Below are 18,172 nucleotides of genomic sequence, written 5' to 3'. Positions count from 1 at the left end.
CCTTTTTTAGGGGTTCTTCCCAACCCAGAGATTGAACTCAGGTCTCCTGCACTGCAGGCAGATTCTTTACCATCTGAGCCACCAAGGAAGCCCACAGAGGGTTTTAGACAAGCATTAAATGTGCACAAGTATAGCCATTTTCCAGGATAAAAGGTTGTTTCTCAGAGGGTGATCGATCACCATTCTTTGGCCTGCCTTAGATAGAAAGCCTCAAAAAGCCTTGCTAAGCATCACGCATGAATTGTGAATGTTTGTAAAACACACAAAAAGGTGTTATTAGAAACTAGTCATTTAGCGAAACAGAAAATCAGTAAAAAATGGTATTGAGATTCCCTTTTAGGCTGATGCAGAGGCAGTTAGAGCATGATAGTGAAGTACACAGAACATTGGGAAGAGTACTAAAGAACTCCTCTGTGCAACGAGAGAGATCGCCTTTTCATGTGCTCAGCGCATCATCAGAAGAGTGACGAAAATGAGAAGCTGGCGTGGCAATGAAGCAGGCTGTGTGGAAGTGGAGCAGGATGAAGCAGGTGTACAGAGCAAAGGCCACTTCCTGAACGGCTTAGATCTGGGACCAGGAGGAGAGAGGTCTGCTGTGCAACGTTGTTGCTTAAATTTTAGATGCAAGGGTAAAAATCAGCTGCAGAGAGCTTTCTCGCTATTCTAGGACACCTAGCAAAAGGGGGCCCACGAGGTAGGCAGGAACACAGAAAGAATATGCATACCAGTTATTTGTCTGTGCAGATGGTCTCACGTTACAGATGAACGTATCCGAGTTTTACCTTTGGGAATCCCCCTGCCTCAATAATGGTACCTGAATTGCTTAAACAAATTATCAGCACATTTAAACTATTATAAATTCACTGGAAAAATAGTTGAAAACCCACTGCATGAAGCTGCGAAAGGATTTCATTTGTAGGTCATTTTCTGCTTCTTTTGTCCCTCCCCCGCCCCCCGCACATATTTCATAGCAAAGCACATAGTTTTGCATGGGGGTGAGAATCTGACTTGCAGCCACAATATTATTGTTGACGCATGTTTAGTTTCAAAGTGCTCAAAGTGATATGAATCGAGCAGTATGATCAAAATTTTGTGGAAGGATAATCATTAAAGTAGAGAGCAATGAAGAAAAACAGAAGCCATGGAAAACTTTTCCAGAGAGCATTCCCAAAGTTTTCTCTAAGGATAAAATATACACACAAATTATGTATATAGATATATATATATGTATATATGATACGGCGATAGAAAAAGTAACTAAAAATAAAAGAGAGAACTAAATAAAAAGAACAACATGGTTCCAAGCTCATAACGTTTTCAAACCAATTAAGTGAAACCCAATTAAGCAAAGCAGTTCCTCATAAGTGAGCCCCTCTAAATGACAACAGTTTGTTAAGATCATTTTTAATACTTCTTATGTATCTTTGTATTTGCTGTATTTTATCTATAAAAAGACAATACATTTATTTTAATTATCAAGGCATTTGGCAACAGTTCTATTCAATCCTGAAATGCTTGAGTTTCTTTTTGTTTTGTAAACTCTTTTTTTATCCTCCATCAGAGCCCCTCTCATTTTTCGATATGATGAGGCGTAGGCCTTTATTGTAAATGTCTTTTCTGGGAAGCTATGTAGGTATGTGATTTGCAAAATGCATAGCCAACAGCTCTTGTAACCTTAAAATGTTTTCCTCTGCCTCTCCCCCGGCACCTCCTCCACTCTTGGTCACCAGTTGAGTGCACACAAACTCTTGGGCTTGAAAATGTTATCTATGTAAATTCTTCTTTCGCAGCTGGACAAGATGCTTTCAAGAGTTTTTCTGTTTCCTGTGTGGCGAAGCTGCTTTCCCCTAACGACTATTTCCCATCAGCACCACAAAGACTTACCTTCTTAACCACCGCTTCAACGGCCTCTCACCACTTCCACCTTTCTATAGAACATTTCACTTGGAAGGAGGTTCACAAATATTTGTTCACTGGGCTGTTCAGACTGATAACATCTCTTGGGACTTGAACTTTGATGCACAGCTCTGATCTGGGGAAAAAAAAAAAAAATGCAACTGTCAAACATAGGCAGATAATACCCCAAAGGAAAACAGACTCTTTTCTGTCTCAAAGTCACAACAAGATGGTGATTTGTTTTGCTCTTTTGGAAAATGTCACTCTTTATATTTTTCTGAAAATCCAAATGAAAACATTGTGTTACCTACCTATTTGCTAACTTTTGCAGAATTTTAGGATAGACTCTAAATCATATACTTTGTGAACTAATGTATTATTTTGTAGTAGAAACTATAGAACTAAGAATAGAAAATAAAATTAGATGGAAAAACATGGAGGCATAGATTTACATTTGTTTATGAAATGAGAGGAGAATATCTTTATTCTAGTAAAATAAGACTTGTCAAGGCATCTTTTATATGCCTTAAGATATTCATTTAAAAATCATCTCATGTTAACTGGAAAAAAAAGTTAGTACAATAGAATTATGTCTATGCTCTTTATAAGAATATTATAGTACAATCTTAGGATTCCAAATTATATTCCCTGCTTATTTTTTACATGCTAGATCTCCTTGAATTATTTTTCATGACCCTAGGAGCTTTGTTTTTTATTAATCTTTGCTTGTTTCATGGTCTTTGCTGTTACGGTTTTCACTCCAGGATATTTTCAAATAGTTGATTTACACCTGCATGAACCAGAGTAGAAAAATCTTCAGTTTCAAATATTTGATAATTCAGAATTCCATAGGGCTCAAAATTAGCCCCTTCCTCCATATGCATACATTTATAAGCTAAGATATATGTAGAAAAAAATGACAAGCGAATATATCTATCACCACAAAAGGCAGAACTGTGGATTAATGTTTATTATGGCCCTAAGCAACATAAAATGTGTGCTAAGGAATCCTAGTTTTCAGAATAGTCGTGGAAGCTCCACACACAGCTATACACACAGCAACGTTCCTACTGTCTAATGAGCTTGGGAATTTTTCACTGAGACGAAGTGAAGCAGGCTTCCTGGAGGTTTCCACTTGTTAATACCCTGAGCATTCCAGAACAGAGCTGTTCTACCCCTTGAAATTCCTTCTCAAACTCTCAGATCCCACATGCTGTGAAATCTGTTGTTACAAAAAGCAACTGCTCCAAATTGTTAATTAAATAACCACATTTAAACAACCACAAATTGTGTTTTTGGTTTTGTTTTTTCAGTTTGACTCCTCTCTTTCCTAACGTTATCACCCTAGTTTGGATTTTTATCTTTCTCTACCCACCTGTAATTTTTTTTTCTTATTCCATCCTATGAATTTCATCATATGACTCTTTCCATTGTGGCTCTACTACCGTCACAGACTTTATATATATACATACATATATATATATATATATATATATATATATATTTGGGCTTCTTTACCATGATAAAGAAAAATGTTTGCAATGTAATCTGATATCCAAGAATGTAATCCCAATCAATTCCAACATTTTTTCAGATGACTTCATTTCATGGCCCATCTGTTTAAGGAATTAACCTGATTGCTAAACAAGCCAGAGATGTCTTTGCTCTGGTCTAGCCCTCACATCAGTTCATCTGTCTGAACTATGCTCAACCAATCTGCGTCTTCTGAAATCTACTATATTCCCTGGTTGGATTTTTTTTTTTTTTCTGCATGAAACTCTCAGATCCTTCCATCAGTACAAAACAGTCCTCTCACTTAAAAGTTTCTAGCAAATATTTTGAGGCATATGTAACTTTGTTTGTGGTTACCTCAAATGCTTGATTTTCTTCTTCTTTTTTTTTTAGCATTTCAAATGAAAAAAGATTTCATTTGAAAGAATTTTCCATTATAGGTTTTCATTTGTATAAGGAATTATATATATATATATATATATATATATTATATATATACACATATACATATGGTAAATACAATGACATAGATATGGACCAACATACGGTGGTGGTTAGTGGTTTCGTCATTAAGTCATGTCCAACTCTTGCGAGCCCATGGACCGTAGCCCACCTGGCTCCTCTGACCATGGAATTTCCCAGGCAAGGACATTAGAGTGGGTTGCCATTTCCTTCTCCAGGGGATCTTCCTGACCCAGGGATCAAACCTGGGTCTCCTGCATTGCAGGCAGATTCTTTACCAGCTGAGCAACATATAAATATAGATAAATAGATAGATTCAACTGCTTGATTGAGCTGTAAAATATTTAGGATGGGGAGGGGGTGTAGCGTGGAAGAGAATTTCTGCTTGGAAGCTTGGAGATTAGCTTAAAGTGGTGGACAATTACGTGTAAAATGCATTCAGGGGCTTTCATGGTGAGAAAGTTCATTACCTAAGTGAGCACAGTCCTAAAACTTTCAGAATCACTGCTTTAGGGGAAGAATTATGAGATGATTGCATATTACCTTCAGCAGAACAGCTTTTATTATTTTAACCTTTATACTTCATTAAGTATGCCAGATTTAAGAGTGTGGATTTTCAAATATTTTATGTATCTTCAGATTTGTTTCTGATTTGTTGAATGAAAAATAGGGGGGGAAATCCTATGCCCTAAGGGAGGGCATATTTCTTTTCCCCTTTTGTTCATGGTACAATGAGTCTTCAAGAACCTAAATCATCCTGGCCCCACGTTGGTGTCTTAATCTTAAAGATAACTCCTGGGAGAACAGCTGAGTGCATCACATCTAACCTCTCCATTTAGGACCGTTAGACTCTATTATTATGGCTTAGAATTCTCTCTAGGACACAGGTAGCTTGAGGCATGCAATGGGGCCCTCCTAGAACTGGGGACCATCTTACCTTTAGGATCATTTGGTTAATCGATGGAGATGGAGGAAAGGAATGTATGTGTGCCTGCCTGTCTGACCTTTGTGGCCCCATGGACTGTAGCCCACAAGACTCCTTTGTCCATAGGATTTCCCAGGCAAGAATACTGGAGTGGCTTGCCATTTCCTCCTCCAGGGGATCTTGCTGACCCAGGGACAGAACTCACGTCTCCTGCATTGCAGGTGGGTTCTTTACCACTGAGCCCTGGAGGAATCTCAGAGGAAAGGAATACACAAACACAAACCAATCTTTCCAACACATGATAGTTTATGTCTCAGGTCAAATCTTCCCAAACAATCCACGTTCTCTTAGGAGCAGACACGTGGATACACCTAGGAAGGCCCACAGTTCTTGAGGAACCGTTAGGAAATGCATTCTATTAGGTTTCCAACAGCTAAAATCCTCTCTGTGGACGAATAATGAAAAGCAAAGGTTTTTCAATATGCCTCTCAGACATTACCTTAGGTTGAGAATACGCATTATTTTAAAGGAATTAATGTGTCTATGGCCAAGATTTCTCTTGTATCCGCAAAGTAATTTTGATAAAGGTGAATTCATCACATGTGACTTTGGCTCATTGTCAAAGATCAGCTTCAGAGTTACAGGTTACAGCCAATAAGATTGTATTACTCCTGATCCTATTCTATTCTCCTCATAAAATTGACAGATGGTCGGTTGATGTATATTTTATATATGTATATTATATATATTTGTTATATATGTATATTTATATATGTATATTTTATATATTTGGTATTATATATTATATGTATTTTGTGTACCTCTAGCTAATGTGATTACAGATTATTTAGATATCTGAAATCAATTTAACAACCTTCTGAACTGTATATGACTAGTCATTATCTGACTTAATGATTTTAGTGGTTTCGGATGCCAGGATTGTCAGTGGTCCTGGCATGGGAAATTTGAATTGAGAAGATTACTTCCCTATGGACTGTTTCTCTAGGGAGGGCAGTTTGAATCAAAGAGGAAAATACCTGGTCAAACTCATTATCAAAACTGCATAATAGTAAATGTCAGCCTGTGGGAAATCTAAGGAGAATGTACTTTATTTTCTAATGAAGGAACCAGTGTTATTGTTTAAAAACAGTCCCCGCATACTTATGCTTTGTCTCAAGGAAAATATTTTAAGGTGGATTTTAAATGATTCCTTTCTTTTAAATCTTACTCTGCTTGTCACCATTGGTGTCCTGAGTCATTTGGAAAGAATAAGCAATTAGAAGGTAAAACTCAGAGAATTGGATGGTTAAGACAATCTCTGATTTAATACAAATAACTCTTTGAGGTCTCAAGAAGATTTGTAGCACTGTTTCCAAACAGCACAAGAAAAAAATACAGCCTCCTGGTTGATTACAGCCTGAGATTATAGAAGGATAGCAAGCAATCTTGACTATTCCATTCTGGGACAATTAAATATCATTTAATCCTTATGTTTTAGAAAGATAACCAGGGAGAATAAGAACAGTGAATAAAATAAGTGAGTTAAAATCTCAGATGGAATTTTTATTTTAAATAATGAATAAACATTAATTTATAATTTAGATAATCCAAGAAATTTGGAGTGGGGTAAAGACAATAATGAGTCTTAATAAACAGTGTTTCTTTCAGCCATCATGGCTAACTATAAATGCAAAATTTGTAAATACTATTAGGCTTCTACAAGAAAAATCCTGGGAGCATAAATCTGTTGATTGCTAAACAATTTATTCCACTTGGGTCTTGTGAAAAATCTCTCCACATTACGGAATATGTTTGTTTGTTTTTTTAATGAGGGATCCTGTTACACCACCCTCCTATAATCAGCTAATCAGTTGCTTAAAAATAAAAGACTGGTCTGGGAACTAAGATCCCACATGCTGCAGAGTGTGACCAAAAAGTAACTCTGATCACAGAACTCCAGCTGCCAAAATTCTTTAGACGTCACCATTGAATGACCTTCTTGTCTCATGCCAAATTAGTTTCTCAATTGAATCTTCAGATGATCTCTCGGAATGAACTCCTAGAATCTTCTTGTCCATCTTCCAATATGAGAATCCAAGGTATAGCCTTCTTCTGCACCCCTCAAATTCTATCTCCAGCTTGCAAAACAAATTGCTGCCCGAGATTCTCAATCTAATACCTCATAAGAGAAATGGACAATTTTATGCAGAAATTAACAATTGAAATCTAACTGAGAAAAGGAATAAGCAATGAACATGTCTTTTGAAAGGCTTCATTAATCTCTCAGTCATGTGCAATTCCACAGTCAAGAACTGCTTTTGGCTCAAGCCACTCTTTTAATTTTATAGGTCATTAATATTTCCTCAAAGCAGATACCACAACATATTGCCAAAAACACAATGGATGAGAATCTTTCAGAATGGACACATTTCAGTCTTAACAAAGTATAAAATAATATATTATTCTGGGACTTACTTTTTTTTTGCTACTAAATTATTTGATATAGCTATGAGATTAGATAATGTGGCATAAAAGAAGCTGAATTTGCCTGGGCTCTGACAACAGAATTCCTTTTCAGTTTCTAGAAAGCTGGCTAAAAAGCTGATGGGTATGTTTGTTGCAAAATTAATATTTTTAAACTGGGGGAAAATTCTTTGCTGCTTCAGCTGGCTGGTATGCATTTCAAAACTAACATGCCAATAGCATCAATGGCTTTGTTCAAGATCAGCAGTAACAACAACCAGTATTCCTGAACAGCACTTAAGTTGGCAGTCAGTATTACCTACGTTGCTTTATGTGCTTGTGATCGCATTGCGTTCAATATCTCCTAATTTAACATCGGAGAAACTGGGGCTCAAAGCGGCTAGATAACTTGACAACAGGTGAGACTCGTTCCGTTGGACCCAGCCCAGCCTGCTCTGCATATCTGGGCGCAGGAGAGCTGTGATGGGGTGATCGAGGGTCCCCTGCCCCCTGCCCCCCATGGGAGGTTGCACCAGCACTCACTGCCCAGGGTCCAGACACCTGGCAGGCAGACCATCCATTCTCATCCTTCAGCACAGCACTCACTTTCGAGGCATTTGTCAGATGGTTCTATCATAAAGGGACCCACTAGAGATACCTACCATGTACCTAGACTGCAAAGATGCAGTCTGAAAATGGACCTACTCCTCCTCGGGAAACGCTCAGAGCCTTAGTCTGGTTTTAAGATAGAGCTGTCATTCATTTGAAGCACAGGGCTGAGCCTAAGCAGGCTTTCAGCGGAGACACGGGTTTGAGCATTTTCTTCAAACATTCAGTCAGTGTTGACTGCACACATGCTGGTGACAGGCACTGCTCAGGAGCTGAACCCCGAGACAAAGCCGGGTCCCCCGCCCTTGGAGAGCTGCGTCCTGGAGAGAGACACCCGTCTTCTCTCCACACAGGCACCTCCTGCTGGCTCAGCTGGTGGAGAAACCGCCTGCAATGCGGGAGAGCTGGGTTTGATCCCTGGGTTGGGAAGATGCCCTGGAGGAGGGCATGGCAACCCACTCCTGTATTCTTGCCTGGAGAATTAACAGAGGAGCCTGGTGGGCTATAGTCCATGGGGTCGCAAAGAGTCAGACATGACTGCCTAAACCCAGCACACGATAGTAAACCAATGCGCGGCATAAAGAGGGAAGAGTAGGTTCTTGCTGAAGACCTATTTTAAATAAAAGAGCGTGTTTGTCAATCCCAATCTATCCCCCCCATCCCTGCCTTCTTCGCACTTTGGTAACCATAAATTCTTTCTCTAAATGTGCCAGTTTGTTTCTTATTTGAGTCTGTGTCTGAGTCTGTGTCTTATTTTATACAAATCAGTTCATCTGTATCATATTATAGATTCCTCATACAGGCCATACCATATGACATTTATCTTTCTCTGCCCGGTTTACTCTACTCAGTATGATCATCTCCAGTTCTGCTCAATATTCTGTAATCAGCTAAATGGGAAGAGGATTTGGAAAGGAACAGATACACGCATATGTATAACTGAATCACTTTGCTGTGTACCTGAAACTAACCCAATGTTGTTCATCAATTACACGCCAATATAAACGAAATAAAGTAAAGCAAGGTAAAGTAAAATAGGTTAAAATAACCTAGGAAAAGGGTTAGCAAACCGTGTTATAAAGTATAAACCAGCTTTGCTACCATTCCATCCTCACCCTTCTTTCCCTTCCAACCTAGTGATGCCTCTCTCACCTCTACGCTGCCATGAGGACTTGACACTCTCATCTTCCAAGAGAGGACCAGAAAATAATGCCAGCAGGAAACCTTCAGCTTTATGGAAAAAAAAAAAAAAAACAGTGATCAAGGTTTAGGAGAGAAAAGAACTGGAAAAATACTAGGTCTTTTTTCTTTTTCTTTTTTTCTTTTTTTGGTTCCAAATGAGAAAGAGACTCAAGTAAAATTAAAAATAATTTCTGAGGGCTAGAAGAAAAAGAATGGGAGAAGGAAGCAAGAATGTCAGACTCTATGGAGGATCTTTAGAAAGATCAAAGGCACTGGGCCTGGGGAATGAATGGCAGGACACCAGGAGAGAGGGAGGACTCAGAGAGGAGACTTGCCCTTTCCCCACGTGGGACCAGACCCATGGGGAAAGTTCCAGATAACCCTGAACGCCAGCAGCAGGTGGTCTGAAGTGTGGCCCTGCTGGAGGTCAACCATTTGGACCTGACCCCACCCCTGGACTGTAGCTGTGGTCAACTCAGTGGCTCCAGGAGGGAGCAGAGGCCGCTGGAGACCCGTGGGCTGCACACACATGGGTGGACACCAGTGAGTGAGTCCCCTCAACAGCACTCAAGGCCTTGGGGCACCATCTCCCCAGATTAGATGTATCCAAGGAGAAGGAGGCTTCCCAGGTGGTGCTAGTGATAAAGAACGCGCCTGTCAATGCAAGAGACTAAAGAGACTTGGGTTGGATCCCTGGATCGAGAAGATCCCCCGGAGGAGGTATGGCAACCCAGGTCAGTATTCTTGCCTGGAGAATCCCACGGGCAGAGGAGCCTGACGGGCTACAGCCCATAGCCTCAGAGTCAGACATGATTAAAGCAACTGGGCACAGCACAAGGAGAAAGAGGCTTGCAGGAAAACCTGAAACGATGCGGTTTAAACTTGTATTTACCAAGTTTCCTCAAAATTAAAAATTGCTAACATTTTCTGCAAGGAGATCCAACCAGTCCATCCTAAAGGAGATCAGTCCTGGGTGTTCATCAGAAGGACTGATGTTGAAGCTGAAACTCCAATACTTTGCCCACCTGATGCGAAGAGCTGACTCATTGGAAAAGACCCTGATGCTGGGAAAGACTGAGGGCAGGAGGAGAAGGGGATGACAGAGGATAAGATTGTTGGATGGCATCACCGACTCAATGGACATGGGTTTGGGTGGACTCTGGGAGTTGGTGATGGGCAGAGAGGCCTGGCGTGCTGTGGTTCATGGGGTTGCAAAGAGTTGGACACAACTGAGCAACTGAACTGAACTGAACATTTTCTGATATAAATTAAGTAGGATCTGCAAACAGAGATTTGTAGGGTCTCCAAACAGAGATTTGGAGACCCTACTTAATTTATATCAGAAAATTATAAATTATAAAAATAAAGACATTTTTATACCTAAATAATTCATTGGATATATTATCCACATTACAAATATAATACACTGGGTGACATCCAAGTGCATAAAAGAGTAAAATAAAAGTCATTTTTTAAATTATTAAAGTTTAGAGAACTGAGTCAGAGGTCATTTATCAATGTTCATGCTTTGATTTGTTTTTAAACTTTACTCTTTTAACTGTCTTCTCTTATTTCACCGACAAAAATCAGTGTGAATCATATTTTTTATTTCAAAATCCATAGTGTCAGAGAAATTTGCTTTATGGATAGTTCACAGCAATATTTTAAATTTCCCATTTAGGGAAAGTTTATCACAGCTTTTTTTTACATGAATGTATATAGTCTTTTAATGTTTTAGCTAGTAAACTATGTTCAACCCAATTTTTCTAATACTTCAAAATATTTCTCACTGTGAAAAAACAGGATATTTCAAGAGAAGAAAGAGAAAATGTGCATTTTGTTTTTAATGTCTTTGAACTATACCTACTAACACCATGTGGAAATAAGATATTACTTATTAATAAAGTAAATTATGCTTTGAAATGAAATCCTTTCACAGATTTAAAACAAGGGGGCAACTCATAAATCTACAGACATTTAGGCGAGGTTAAGTGAGAAACACGCCAATAAAATTTCTACAGCAGATCGCTTGTACAGCCCAACGGCTAAAAGAATAAAAGTACCTCTGGGATTTATATCTTTTGGCTCAGTGGGTAACATATTCAGGTACCACACAAAAAAATGTAACTCTTTGTGGTTTCCTTAAAAAGAGTATTGAGTCACTTTAGATTAATAAAAGCAAAGAGGATTAATAGTGTTTTTAATCAGAAAGAGAATTGAGCTTTGCCAGCGTCTCTTCATTACAGAAAATTTAGATCACTTCAGACAGAACTGAACATGATTAAAAAGAAGTCCCTTATTCACCTCACTGCTGTTTCATAATGTCTTGTACCAAACAGATAAACAAGCACACCCATAACTAAAGTGCATGGTTTCCCAAGGCCAGTATCTCATGGCCAGTTTTAACCAACACTTGGTTTCAGTCATGATTTTCAGATCCTCTCCCTGCAGATGGTCCTGTGATGGAGGTCTGTTTCGTGAGGCTGTTGGAGGGGCAGCCCCGCCCGCGCGGGGTAGGCTGGCATCTCACGACCGGACAGAATGCGCAAAAGCCGCTCTCGACCCCGATGCTTCGTGCCTGCTGGTGCAATCTGAGTGGAGTTAGCGCGTTATGAAGTCAAATCACATTTTAGAGACTTCCTGCAGCAGAAAGAAAAGCCCATGTCTTCCACCTCTGCCTTGTCCGCTGTGCACCGATGCCAGGGATTTGTGTTTCTGCTTGGGTCCAAATAAAGGACTCTACATTCATATGCTCAGGTTATTAAATCTATCCGGAATTCTGCGAATGAAACATCAATTTCCGAGAGTACTCTGGAGGGTATCTACGGAGTACAGAAGATGAGAGCGTAGTGCAGACAGCACTGGAGAAAGAACCCAGAGTCGCAGCCTGGCTCGGTCCGGAGCAGGCTTCCGGGTGAATCACCTGTCTCTCTGAGCATCGGTGTCCTCATCCGCAGAACCAGCGGTTTGAACTGCATGGCTTTTAGCTGCAGTACGATTCGAATGTGGAATGCTTCCCTGAATTCCATCTGATTAATTTTGTACCGCAGTGAAAATCTATTTTTAAAGCTGGATATTTTTCATCTGCCTCTGCTTTGCTAAGTGTACCTTTATTTTTATCCATGTCAGTGATAAAAATATTAAGCAACAGAACTCAAAGCATAAGAACCCTAACTAGGGCGACAGTGATTCAGAGTGTGATAAACTGTGGGAGTGGTTACTCACTGTCCCATGGTAAGTTTATGATCATCCACTCAACGTTCACTTTTATCTGCCAGAGTATCATGGGAAACCCTATGCCTTTTAGAAACAAATGTGTCCTCTGACAGCTAAGTTCAGAGTGCGTCATTAGAACTCTGAAAGTTTACCTGAAGAAAATCTAGAGTTACCTTTTATGTGTCTCAGGGCTCGAAAATAGTGGACAGGTGAGTCAGAGGTGCTGTAAAGAAGAAAATGAGATGCTAGCTACTAGTTGTAAAATAAGCTGCAAGAATATATTGTACAACATGGGGAATATAGCAGATAGTGTATTTTATAATAACTATGCATGGAGGTAAGCTTTAAAAATTGTGAATCACTGTGTTATATACCTATAATTTGTATAATCTTATGCATCAACTGTACCTCAATAACAAAGAAAAAAGGTATTGGAGAGACATATTCCACCACAAACACCCCCATCCCACTTCACCTAAAATACACACACCCACACACGTCTGTTTACTCTTATTCATTTTCTTAACTAAAGAAAAAATTTTTTAAGCTTCACAATGTTGTGTTAGTTCAGGTGTCAAGTTGACATGAATATATGTGCTCTTTTCCCTGTCCTTTTCCACTATGGCCGTCATCGGATATTGGAGATAATTCCCTGTGTTTTGCAGTCGGTCCTCGTTCTTGATCCATCCTCTAGATAAGAGTCTACCCCTGCGAATCCCAGACTCCCAGGCCATCGCTCCCCCAGCCTGCCTCCCGCTTTGCAACCACAAGTTTGTTCTCTATGTGTGTGAGTAGTTCTCTATGTCGGTTTCTGTTTCATAGACAGGTTCATTTGTGTCGAATTTTGGATTCCGCATATATGTGATGCATGATAGGTCTCTTTCTTCGGGAGACTCACTTTGCTTAATATGATCATCTCTAGGTGCATCCATGTTGCTGAGAATGGCATAGTTCATTCGTTTTTATGGCTGAGAAATATTCCCTTATATTTTTGGGTCGCGCTTTATCTATTTGGTGTTGATGGACACTTAGGTTGCTTCCGTTGTTTACTCTTACTGTTGACGTGGGCACAGGCGTGACCTAACGCAGTGAGCCAGTCGTGGGGAGAGGAAGTGATTGAGAGCGGGTGATACTCTCTCTCACACAGTGGACTCTGGGCCTGGTCAGAACCAAGCAAACTGGAAACCTGACCATGAGGTTGGCGATTCTTTGGGCCCAGAGCTTGGATTCCCATCCACCGAGAATGGTCTAGCAACTGCTGCTGCCCAGCGTTCAGCCTGGAAGCCACAGAACCAGTACAAAGCCCTGAGGTGACGTCACCCAGAAGGGAGCCGGTGACTTGGTGGTGGAAGGATTGCGCGGGAGCTCTTCCATGCTGGAAGGAACAGTGCTTCATCTGGGCTGGCACTGTCACGGCCTCTAGTTCTGGGTGGCCTTTCGTGCCTGTGAAGCCTCTGCCAGCCTGCTGTGGGCTTGTAGACTGATTCACCACGTGATTTACGACCCCAAAGTGGTCTGGGTGTCTGATTAGAGAGATTTCAACATCAGAAGTGCTGTGAAGGCAGAGGTATTTTAAATTTACTTCCAGTTTTGCCATTTTGATATCCTGTTAGTGCGTGTTTTGAATGCTGTGAATATATATATTTCTTCAGATGTGAGACGCGCCATCATCTTTCTGCGTCATGATTTCTTACTCTTGCCACCTGACAGTGAGTTAGAGTAACTCTTTGTTTGTCTGACAGCCAGAGGTAGCGGTGACTTACTCTAAGTTTCTATGTCTTGAAGCAACTCTTTGTCAGCACCCCTGCTCCACAAAGGTTTTGCTTCAGAGCCACACCCTAAAGTTGGTTTCTAAATCATATATCAAATCATTGCTGCAAATATTGGGCCAAACAGAAGTGATAAGGGTTATACAGCATTGTGTTTGAACTTTCACTGTATGTTATCAAAGGTGTTTTCCAACTCTACCATAACCTGAAACCATAATGTGTTTGGATGCTCTGATTTCAGCAGAATAAAATCATAAATTGGGTCACAACAGCTCAATATTTATTAACGATGTAACAGGTTACAAACCAGTTCAAACAAATGATTATGACGTAACTCACTGATTCTAAACCCATCATCATGGGTGAAGGACAGAAATTTGAAAAAGATATTCCAGATTATGATTTTATTTTTTGAAAAAATTAAAATCCAAACTTCAACAGAACTCAAGAAGAAAATTTTGTAGGATAAATTCTCTGAGTACTACCTTATAATTTTTTATGACTTTGGGTATAAAGGCTTTATTTGTATTTGAGGGAGGTACAGATTATAAATGTTCAGAAACACCGGTACAAGCTAATTCTACTTTGCCCATGAATGATGACACTGTGGAATCATGTTCTATTTTGTTTTTAATTGCAGTATAGTTAGTTGACAATGTTTCGTTAGTTTCAGGTGTATAGTGATTCAGTTACACATTTTCTTTTGTAGGTTTTTTCCCTTATAGGTTATTACGAGGTACTGTGTGCAGCTCCCCGTGCTCCCCAACGGGTCCTTGTTGTTTATCTGTTTTATATACAATAGTGTGTATGTGCTGATACTAAATCCCTCATGTCCCCCCATCCCTCTTTCCTCTTTGGTAACCATAAGTTTGTTTTCTATGTGTATAATTCTATTTCTGTTTTGTAAATAAGTTTATTTGTATCATTTTTTTAGATTCCATAGGAAAGCAAAATGATATTTGTACTTTCTTTTAGGCTCCACATATAAGCAATATCTGGCATCCCAGGTGCCACTAGTGTTACAGAATCTGCCTCCCAAAGCAGGAGACGTAAGAGACATGGGTTCAGTCTCTGGGTCAGGAAGATCCCCTGGAGAAGGAATTAGCAACCCACTCCAGCATTCTTGTCTGGAGAATTCCATGGACCCATGAGCCTGCTGGGCTACAGCCCATGGGGTCACAAAGAGTCGGACATGACTGAGCAACTAACACTTTCACTTTCTCTATAAGCGATATGGTATTTGTCTTTCTCTGTCTGACTTCACTCAGTATGATCATCTCTGCTGCTGCTACTAAGTCGCTTCAGTCATGTTCGACTCTGTGTGACCTCAGAGATGGCAGCCCACCAGGCTCCCCCGTCCCTGGGATTTTCCAGGCAAGAACACTGGAGTGGGGTGCCATTGCCTTCTCCGATGATCACCTCTAGGTGCATCCATGTTGCTGCAGATGGCATTATTTCATTCTTTCTTTGACCGATATTCCATTGTATATTTGTACCACATCTTCATATTCTTGTTCTAAACTATATTGTAATGACTTTCTTTTCAATTAGTATACATGTTTGGCATCTCTAGTTCACAGGTTTCACTATGAATCTTTTTAGAACGTCCTTGAAGCAGTTCATTTACTAGGTCCTTCAACACTCATAAAAATGCCACTTGTGCTGTGAAAGAAACAGAGGCTCTTACACCTGTCTTCCTTGCACATACATGTTAGTTGAGTGGCAAAAAGGGCAAAAAATTGAGGCATAGTTCTCTGGTATCACAGCAGGTAGCCTAGTGTTTCCTGAGTGCGTGAATGTTGTATTTGACAAACTCATTATCTAAGTGTAATAGAAAATAAATACCATGAGCAGGAATCCTGCAGTAATATGCCCATCCTTCCTGTCGACTCCCATTCCAAGCAATTTAACTCTGTCGACCAAAGAGATCTTGGAACTCATGGACAACTGGCATAATTGGGGTCTGGCATCTGTTGAGATCACAGCACAAAGAACTGGGTCAGAATCAGCTCCTGGGGAAAGTGGTTACTGCCTGGGGAAAAGACCACAAAGAAGTAGACACTAGAATGACCCTACCTTTTAGAGATTCGTGTACCTACAGGTAGAAGGTTGACATCATTATACCTTCTGGGCTTAGCCTACAATTCTCTTATTTTTTTCTCTCACGGTTGTTTATTACATTTGGGAACTCGTAAGAAGACGACTGAGATCGTTCTGAGTGAGTATGCAAGTGTGTCCCAGAGCCCTGGAAGATCAAAGAGGAAACCAACGTGTCTTGGAGGCTGGACTAGTTCAGTGAAGCCACTGAGTGAGGAACCATCCTTCAGGTGCGTTGGCAAAGTATCCGTGCCTCTAGACTGGTCACCAAAGCTCTCTTTTTTCGTATCAATGGGAGTCTAATCATTTAGGCAGCTCTAATCTCTAGTCCTGAGATGCATGAAATAGCAAAGGAAAAAAATAACAAGCTTTTTAAAGTTTCCCAGCAGCTGGGGAGACAATATCAGACAAAATAAGAAGGACACATTTGCAGTGAATTAGAACTGCTGGTGGAGACAGATGAAAATCGGAAATATGAGAATCATGTTCAGAGCACTCAATATTTAAAAGTTTTCTATTCTGCAACAATAACAAAAAGAAATAAAACACAAACCATTATTTCACAGTAAACAATATATTATCTAATTTGAAAAAAAGATGTTTTGTATAATAATCACAGTAAGTGGTCTATGAGGTCAAGTACAAATATTATCTCGAATCACAATGCAAACACATATATAGAGAGATAGCAATCATGAGAGAAAAGGTAAAGAATTTAAGGCAAAATCTGAAAGATGAAATATAAATGGTAGAATTTACAGAAGAAGGAAAAGAACAGAAAGAGAGGAGAGGCAGCAGTTAAATAGACTTGATTAGAGAATTTTCCTGACAAGGAGAAAGGATCAAGTCTGCAGAGTGTAATGACTTTCCTAGTTCTAAATCAAATTGATGAATATGGAAATGCATCAAACACATCCTCGCAAAATTCTAAAGTCAAAGGGTTAAAAATACGGAAGCCTCCAGGCAGAAATGAAAGTTACCTACAAGTCGGGGAAGTGTTTGGCACTGTTTTATTATCTAATTAATAATGATTGAAGCATCCAGAAAAGAGGAAAAAGAAAAACAGAGTTACAACTCAAGAATCCTATAATCAGCTGGGATGTTATTTATTTGAAAATACACAAGATCCTGATGCTGGGAAAGATTGAGGGTGAGAAGAGAATGGGGAGACAGAGGATGGGATGGTTGGATGGCATCACTGAACATGTGTGCATGCTAAATCTCTTCAGTCATATCTGACTCTCTGCAACCCTATGGACTATAGCCAGCCAAGCTTCTCTGTACATGGGATTCTCCAGGCAAGAATGCTGCAGTCGGTTTCCATTTCCTTCTCCAGAATGAACATGAGTTTGAGCAAACTCTGGGAGAGAGTGAAGGACAGGGAAGCCTGACGTGCTGCAGTCCACGGGGTTGCAAAGTATCAGACACGTCTTAGCAACTAAACAATAGCAACAAGAATTTAGAAAACATATCACCCAAACATCTCCATGAAAAAATACCTGAAAAAAAAAACTTTCCAATCAAAAAATAATTCTATAGAGAGGAAGATTAAGAGGAAAGAGGGTGGTGATCTGTACACTTAACAATCCATCAGTCCATGTATTTATCAGTCCATAGCTTTATACCTTAATACATGAACATTCAGAAGTGAGTGATTCAATGCTAGATTTAAAAAGTCTTGAAATTGAAACAACATATTTCAAAGATTGTAAAGACCTGGTATAATTCTTCTAAAGTTTTGATATTTTTGTTGGTGTTGTGAGTGATGCTGGTGAAGGCAAAGAAAACTGAATACTGTGCTGGGTAAGACAGTGGCATCTGGACCAGGAAAATGGTTGGTTGTCTTTTTCACGCAGCAGGAGAAGCACGGGTGTCTAAATAGATGAGCAGGAAAACAGTATATTCATTATTAGCCGAATGAAAAATGTGGTTTAAATACAAACTGACAAAAACTGAAATAAGTAGCAATTTGATGAAATAAAAAAGAGATAGGGGGAAAAAAGAAAATTTAAAGGGAGTAATAAACATGAAATATATTGAT

The sequence above is a fragment of the Budorcas taxicolor genome, chromosome 16 (assembly GCF_023091745.1).
Source record: "Budorcas taxicolor isolate Tak-1 chromosome 16, Takin1.1, whole genome shotgun sequence".
Classification (NCBI taxonomy): Eukaryota; Metazoa; Chordata; class Mammalia; order Artiodactyla; family Bovidae; genus Budorcas; species Budorcas taxicolor.
The sequence above is the reverse complement of the archived record's forward strand: the minus strand, read 5'-3'. Positions refer to the sequence as shown.